The sequence below is a fragment of the Mustela lutreola genome, chromosome 1 (assembly GCF_030435805.1).
Source record: "Mustela lutreola isolate mMusLut2 chromosome 1, mMusLut2.pri, whole genome shotgun sequence".
Lineage (NCBI taxonomy): Eukaryota > Metazoa > Chordata > Mammalia > Carnivora > Mustelidae > Mustela > Mustela lutreola.
The window spans coordinates 175,899,681-175,906,680 of NC_081290.1; the positions used below are offsets into that span (position 1 = coordinate 175,899,681).

General features: G+C 53.4%; 1 long non-coding RNA gene across 1 annotated transcript; it reads left to right on the plus strand.

Annotated features, from left to right (window-relative positions):
• The first annotated feature begins 1,632 nt into the window (after window positions 1–1,632).
• On the plus strand, window positions 1,633–6,446 carry LOC131820143 (uncharacterized). The gene is made up of 3 exons (XR_009349474.1): window positions 1,633–2,443; window positions 4,658–4,932; window positions 6,117–6,446. It is a non-coding gene; the product is annotated as an uncharacterized LOC131820143 (long non-coding RNA).
• The last annotated feature ends 554 nt before the right edge of the window (window positions 6,447–7,000 follow it).

The window sequence follows — 7,000 nt, forward strand, 5'->3', positions numbered from 1 at the left end:
ACTTAGAGAATAGAAAGAATAAAACAAAAGTTACCTAATAATTTCATCTCAAACCACAATCATTGTTCTGATTTTGGTGTTCTTTTTAAATTTTGTATACTTTTTGCTTTTCTATACATTTTTATCATTTCCTTTCCTTTCCTGTTCTATAAAACCATGTTTCCATGCTGCACTATGGTCAGAGTGACCTAGTGGCCGAATGAATTAGTTTTTTAATTTTATTACTAAACATTTAGATGGCTTTGGATGTTTTGTTTTTGTCTTTTTCAGATACCGTTTTTTTTTTTTTTAATATTTTATTTATTTATTTGACAGAGAGAGATCATAAGTAGGCAGAGAGGCAGGCAGAGAGAGAGAGGAGGAAGCAGGCTCCCCGCTGAGCAGAGAGCCTGATGCGGGACTCGATCCCAGGATCCTGAGATCATGACCCGAGCCGAAGGCAGCGGCTCAACCCACTGAGCCACCCAGGCGCCCTCAGATACCGTTTTTATGGACTTTTAAGGTATATTGTTTTTTGGAGTGGGAGGAAAAAAATCATGTTATTAATTTGTTCACACAACAAGGACCAACTGAAGACAGCACGCTAGGCGCAGAGAATGAGAGCCTTTGAGGAGAGGACCCTCTAGCTTTGGTTATTGCACAAGGAATCCTCAAGCCAGTCTGAGCCTCAGCCCTGCTCATCGGTGACTGCACCCCTGCAGGCCAGACGCTGGGCCAGCATCACACTTGTCTGGTCCCCAGGCCGCTGCAGCTGGCCTCCTTCACCAGTGCCCACAGCCGCCGGCGTCAGGCGCGCTCTCTCCTCTGCATGCATGTAAATGACCACGCGGTCCCTCCAGACGCCCAAACCAAACACCTCGGGGCCAGTTTCTTTCTTTCCACTCCAGCCCTGGCGTTCTGCAGGCCTTAGCTCCCGTGGCATCTTCCCGCGGGCCTCCTTCCAGACCCCGAGTTTAGTCTCCGGCCCCTTGCCTGATTTCCTCTCCTGCAGCCCATCTCCACCTGACCCGGAGTGCTCGCGGACGGCCACTGCTCCCCTGGGCTCCACCTGTGACCTCGCCGGGGAGCGAAGGCCGGGCAGCCCTAGGCTCGAGCTCCGACTCTGCACCAACAGTCCGCACCGCACAGGCCAAGCGCCCGGCGGGAGGTCCTGCAAGTGTGTCCGGTGATACCCCTGGGGCCGAGGGCCGGGGACACTGGGGTGCCCCCACCTCGGGGACTGCGGGCGTCCCCTGGAGCCGGCCCCCGTGGCCCCCGTGGCCCTGTCCCAGCCCCGCTCTTTCCTCGCCGCGACTTCGCGCCGCCGCGGGCCCCTGCGAGCGCGCAGCCTCCGCCTTCTTGGCAGGCGAAGCAGGCTTATGCGAGCGGGTCTCGGCCTCCGCCAAACTGGCAGAAATCACTTCACAGCAGTGGAAAAGTACAAACGTTCTTTGATGCCGGAAAGTGGTGACTTGGCCAAATACGTGCTCAGTGCGCCTGCGCAGCACGGTCCTGGGGGGAGGGTAGGGGGCGTCCTGCCTGCGGAGTTCACTGCGCCTGCGCAGAGCGACCTTCGGGGGGCTGGCCTCCGGAGCTCGCTGCGCCTGCGCAGAACTGCCTGCGGGAGTCCTACCTGCGGCGTTCGCCGCGCTTGCGCTCGGGCTGCTCCGGCGGATCATGCCTGTGGGGCCCACTGCGCCTGCTCTCAGACTGCGGCGACCCGTGGCCGCTAGGGTCAGGCCCCGAGGACAGCCAGTCCCACACGACGCGTGGACTGTGTTCCAAGGAAGTGTTTGAAACTCGGTTTAGCACCCAGATCCCTTTCCCCGTGGAAACAGTGTATTAAGTGGAAGTCAAGTCAACGGGCTGCCCCCCCCCACCCCGCCCAGTCTGCTGAGCGCACGCGGCGCCGACGCCGGCCCGCGGTCCCCACCGGCGCCCGGTGCCCCCTGCTCCGCACGCAGCCGCGGCCGTGACCTCCCTGCGGCGACCCATGTCGGCCTAGGACGCGGTGTGGCACGCCCGCCTCTATCCCCGGCCCCGTGTCACAGCAAGTCTGCATCTTGTCCTGCGGGCACGGCCTCCCCCTCTGCTTTCCCGCGTGTCCACTGCGGCCCGTGGCGGCACCCGCTCCGGCCGGCGCTCTGCTCCCGGCCCTGGGCTCCACCGGCCCTGCCGGTGCTTGGAGCCCCTGAGAACCCCCGGTCAGCCAAGGGTCCAGCCCCAGCAGCCGAAGCACCGAGCCCGGCTCCTCTGTGCCGTCCCCACGGCCCACCCTGCACGGCCGAGAGTCCGCGGGCCATGAAGACGGCAGATGCCCGGCCTGTGCTCCCAGAGCCCCCCTGGACCGAAACAGCTGCCTGATCAGAGAGCGCTCTCTTCGCCTAAGTGCGTCTAGGATGCTGTCCATGCAGGGACCAGGGCGTACTCACGGTTCCTGAGCGGGGCCTGGACGCCACTGAAGGTGTGATCTGAGGTGATGCTTGAAAGGCGCCTGCCTAGCCTGGTGGGAAGGGGTCCTAGGGGAGTGGCTCTGCAAGCGGAGAGGCTGTGTGTGCAAAGGCATGGGGGCCTGGGAGGGGAGGATGTTAGGGTTGCAAACAGTGCCCTCGGGTTTCAGGCCTGAGGGTTGCAGGTGGATGGAAAGGGGGAGACCAGGCCCAAAGGGCAGGGAAGCAGGAGAGGAGGCTGTTTTCTGTTAGCCTCACCCTGCTGCTGATTTGTGTCCCTCCCTGCAGGCCTTGTAGTTCATGATTTTAAAAATAGCTTTTATGATCTCCTAGGGATAAAATTTGGGAAAATGTAGGCAAAACTAAAACTCAAATCTAAAAAAATTTGCAAACACACTTATTTCCATACACTTGCTTTTAGTATTTTAATATTAAATCAAGCAACACAAGAAAGTGGGCTATGACTTTTCCCCCTTGATTCTCTAGGTTTCTGTGTAACGTAAACATTTAGAGAATCAGGTTCATGTACCTTTCTAATTTAAAAAAGTTTACATTTTGTTAATTAAAAAAACAAACAGAGGCCTACATGTTCAAGGTTGAAAGCTGATTTCCCTGCTCACTTCATTTTCCTAGGAATTTATTGCACAGTAAATTAGTTCATTGCAAACCTTCCAGCAATGTTTTAATCTATTATAGATTACTTAAAAAAAAAAAAAACCGAAAACACAAATTTGAGTTTTCCCCCTTGAACAATGAGTGGTTTATTTTAAAGTAGGTGAAAGGTAACGTGAAGGGGAAAAAAACTCCAGCTTCACAGATGTATGGTTTAAAGTTTGCCAAGTACTTAGTGGAGGGTTACACTGACTTCAAAGGGCTGGAAAGTGTAATGTAACATGAGAACAGGAAGGTCCTGTTTCTTTCTCGGCCTGCTCTCTCTGGTTCCTGCAAAACGTCAACATCAGAGCAAGGATTTTGAGAAATCGCATCCCCTGGTGGAGAAGCAAGTGAGCGGAAGGAGGCGGTGCAGTGCGTGCTGCGTGAACGCCACTGTATCTGCAGTCAGGGTGCTCTGTCCTCCGACAGGAGCTTTCTGATCATGGGTGCGGGAGAGTCTGTCTATGCTCTACACGACTGTATTGCTCAGCGAGAGCGGCAGTCCCAAGCCCGTGAGGGCAGACAAAGTGAGCATTTCTTACTGGGTTGCATGCTCATTGGTGTGTTTTATGTACCTTACAAAAGTCTGACTAAGTAAGAGTCAATGATAAAAAACTTGATACCCCTCTTTAGTGGTCAGCTATCAGCCAAGCCCCTCGATCCTTTCCCTTTATGTGTTCGGGCTTGAAAATCTCAGCAGGGAGAGGGCCTTAGGTTCCGAGTCTTTGCTGGCAGCATTCTGATCAGTCGCTGTGTTTCCTGAGATAGGGTTTGTAGCTGGAGATCAGGAGTGCAAGAGCACCTTGTCCCCAAAGAGACCAGACTAGGGCCCTCGCTGCTGACAGAGTCTGAAGACAGACAGGAAAGGGGTCTATCTCAGTGAGGCGGAGACGGAAAGATGGTGTGCTGGCGTCTCCGAATCATGCAAAAGACATCTGGGTTAGATCACGACAGTGTGGGTAGAGGTCAGCGGGTCCCCGCAGGTGGGTAGCGAAGGTCAGGTCGCTGGTGGTCGCTGGTGTCAGGACAGTCTCCCCTGCTTGCAGGGTGGTCTGTGTGCTTACTACGGGGCGCCTGGCGTGCCCCACCTCACCCCTCCCGTCTTGGGCCCGAGTGAAGCGAGAACTTAATTAGGAAGTATACACTGAGGTCATAATGGAGGCAGTTGAAGTCCCGGTTCAGGCTCAGCATGTTGGGGGGAAGGAAGCAGGATCAGCTGCCCCCAAACCTGCTTCTCTGGCATCAGCATTTTCTCGAGCTGATGGTTTTGAGAAACAGCAGATGCAGAAGTTAGACTCTGGCGAGGGACATTGACATTTATAAAGGAAATCTCTGTCCACTCCAGGAAGCCAAAGGGGGACTCCATCACAGGACGGTGTCTAAGGAGGAGGACAGATGTCCCCCGCAGCCCCACACACACCTTCTCCATCTGTCCTGAAGGTGGTGTTTTGGCTGGTGGCTCAGGCCACCTCAGGGACTGACTTACTTCTCCTGGGTATCTGTCTCCCTGGATGCACCAAGTGTACATGTCGGTAAACTTTGTGCTTTTCTCATTAATCCATCTTTTATTACAGGATGTGTCAGTCGAGAACTCAGAAGAGTGGAGGGAAAGCTATTTGTCCTTTTCCACAAGGTGGAGAGGAGGCACCTGCTCCCCTGTCTGTGCTCATCTCATGGGGCGGAAGCGAGCCTTGACCAGAGCCTCTGCCTGGGGCCGCGTGCGCCTCTTCTCCTGGCTGAGGGACATGGCTTCCTATCGAATGTGATTTCAGGACTGGGAACCTACCTGAGGTTGCTGGAAGACCCGGTTCCCCCACCTGCTGGCTACCTCGGGGCGGGAGTCCCAGAGGTAAATCTTCATTCCTTCTGCTAAAGTGCACACACGCCCAACAGTATCCTAACATTGTTTGCTTTTTTAAGTCATTTACACCATCATGAGAGCGAGGTTCTGCTTTACTGTGAGCACAGATTTAAAGGAAAAGTGGGGGCGCCTGGGTGGCTCAGTGGGTTGGGCCGCTGCCTTCGGCTCAGGTCATGATCTCAGGGTCCTGGGATCAAGTCCCGCATCGGGCTCTCTGCTCAGCGGGGAGCCTGCTTCCTCCTCTCTCTCTGCCTGCCTCTCTGCCTGCTTGTGATCTCTGTCTGTCAAATGAATGAATAAAATCTTTAAAAAAAAAAAAAATAAAGGAAAAGTGGGAGACGATGGGGCATGAGGGAATTTAGATTTTGGCGGGAGAGGGAAAGGGGCCAGGCCTGTTTGGAGCAGTGATAATAGTAAGTGGATGCCAGGTGGAGAGGAAGAAGGCAGGGGACCATGTTTCAGACGATGGTAAGTGCAATTTTGGCTGAGGTCAGGCTGCCTGCAAATGCTTCCTTTCCACAGAAGACAGTGCATTTAGAGTATCTTCTGGAGAAGGAATGATAATTCGATTTTCAAAAATTTTAGAGAGGAAAATAAAAACCAATATTAGAAAAATATAGGCCATTTTTCCTAATAATTCTGTTGTCAAGGCAGAATTAGATTTCATTTTTCTAGCAAGAAGTAATTATAATGGAGCTGTGTCTAAAAATGTGATTTTTCTTCCGAGCCATTTTTGGTCTCAAATACATTTTGGAAATGTGATTTACAACCACCTTTTCTGGTGATCAGGATGCTAGCCGTGTGACTTTAAGCTGTGAGTTAAAAAGATATGTACCGATTACAAAAAAAGGAAAAAAAGGATAAATGTACATTTGTTTAAAGCCGGGGTTGGTGGGGTACAGCCTGCAGGTCAGATCCAGTCCTCCCTCCGTCTGTGTGTGGCCGGTGAGTTCAAAATGGTTCACACTTCAAATGGTTGAAAAAAATAAAAATAGCTAACATTTTATGATATGTAAGAAGAGTATTAAATTGAAATGTAGTAACTTGGCTTTGCTCGTTTGTTTATAAGTATGTGTTTCCGGCTGCTGGTAAGCTAGAGTGGCAAATCAAAGAGCTGCAGCAGAACATTTGGTCCATGAAGCCTAAAGTATGTATTATTTGGTCCTTTACAGAAAATGTGTACCAGCCTCTAGTGTACAGTATTTGTTCCCAAAGTGTGTTCCGTGGAACCATCTCCTCAGCTAGTCTGCATCCGAAAAGGCTTCCATGGTGAGGTGAGTCCTGCAGAGTCTGTCTGCCACAGTTCACGTTTTCAAGGACCTGAGGAGTCCTGCAGTGAGCAGCCAGTTTCCAAGGTGTATTTGACTTCAGCACAGTCTCCACTCCCTTTACACCTGCGACCCACCATTGGGCCAAGAGAAACTCCCGCAGGAGCTTCCAGGGGGGACCTTTGTCAGGTAGGAGTGTTTTCTAGCAAGGTTGCAGCCTGTCCTCGGGCTGGATGTGCTGCTGCAGTCCCCATAACCCTGCGAAGGCATGTGGAGATGGTCTTGTCCGGTCACCTCCCATTCCGGATCAGGAGCTGGGGGTGGGTCATGGCCCCTCACTTGCCGTCTCTCCTGCTGGTGGGGCTCCCGTCCAGTGGTTTTGCTTCCTCCGGACATTGGCCCAGATGTCACCTTCCCTCTGGGGGCTTCCTGGCTACCCGGACAGGAACTCGAGCCTGTCTTCTGTCTTCCCACCACTGTCCAGCCACGTCTGAGCTGCTTCTGTCCGCAGCACTATAGGCTAACATGCCCCACGCTGTCGGCCTCATCAGGACACCAGCCTTCTGGGGGCCTATGGGCTGTCGTATGACAGCCCGGGCGAGTGCGAGGCCTGTCCGCGCTGCATCTAGTAGGGATATTGTGCTGGTCGCCTCTGTGCTCTGGCGGGAAAGCAGGTAAGAATGGGTGTCCTGGGTGTTCGGGGGCAGACCCCGAGGCTGGCACTGAGCAGGGGCTGTAGTTCACGCTGGCGTCAGCTGGAGCCCAGCGACAGACACAGAGCTTGGGTG